This window comes from Arachis ipaensis, chromosome B04 (genome assembly GCF_000816755.2).
Source record: "Arachis ipaensis cultivar K30076 chromosome B04, Araip1.1, whole genome shotgun sequence".
In the NCBI taxonomy this organism is placed as follows: Eukaryota; Viridiplantae; Streptophyta; class Magnoliopsida; order Fabales; family Fabaceae; genus Arachis; species Arachis ipaensis.
The window spans coordinates 8,400,351-8,401,470 of record NC_029788.2 but is presented as its reverse complement, the minus strand read 5'-3'; positions in this window follow the sequence as shown (position 1 = coordinate 8,401,470).

Below are 1,120 nucleotides of genomic sequence, written 5' to 3'. Positions count from 1 at the left end.
TCAATGCTGCACCCACTTGAATCGTCTTCTTGCTATTGATTTACGCTTTTGCCTTTGCGTGGACATTAAGGCTAGCTTATTGGAACGACTCCACTTAAACATTACAATTAACTTCGCCCCATTGCTCAACGCCTGTGGCAAAACCTCTCCCCAAAACTTCCAGTGCCCAGCCACCACGTAATAATTACAAATTGCATGCATGTGTCTTTGCTTCTGCATATAGAAGCTACTCAGTCTTCGACGTAGTAATAACCTCGCATCAAATACATAAATATGCATATCTATGCATACTATACTCCTCTTGAGTTACCACATTTCTTCCTCTCTTCAATAAATTATACTTCCTTTATTCCAAAACTACTGTATGTTCACTGTTTTTCTTTTTTTTTTTTTACAAATTGAATGAAAAAATAAACTAAAATTTACCTACAATTTTCGTGTAAAACTGATAGTTAATAATTATTAATTTTAACATATATAATAATTAATTTGATATATTTAAATAAATTATTTCTAACAATTTTTAATTACTATCAATTACATGTAAAATTAACTACGTATGAATTATTGTAATCTAAAATTAACGGTATATTATTTTTTTAGCATTCTATATAAAAAGATTTTTGCTTGAATCAACAAGTAACAAGTATAATAAATAAGATTAAAATGAATAGCTAGAGTAAAAAAAATAAAAAATCAAGGTTTATATATGAAGAAAAATAAATATAATTTATCTACAACCTAATTTAATTTAATTAAATTTTAGAAGTTATATATAGGAATTAAAGACTGGAGCATATATTTTCATAAATAAATTTGACTCTATATAATTAAATTGATGGCGTATTACGTATATATTACATAATATGCTACATAATCATTTGACTAAGCTTTTGATATTTTGAAAATCAAATTAACACACGCTTAATCTTTAATAACCGTTAATTCATAACGACAAACTAAGGCATCAAGTGTTCTCCAGATTAAAGAGAGAATTTGATTTTTATGTACTGAAAAAATGAAAGCATTTTATAAATGCATTTAATTATATTCGTTATTTTAAATTATCACGTAATTAATATAAAAAATAATTATTTTAGTTGATATGATATAATATAAT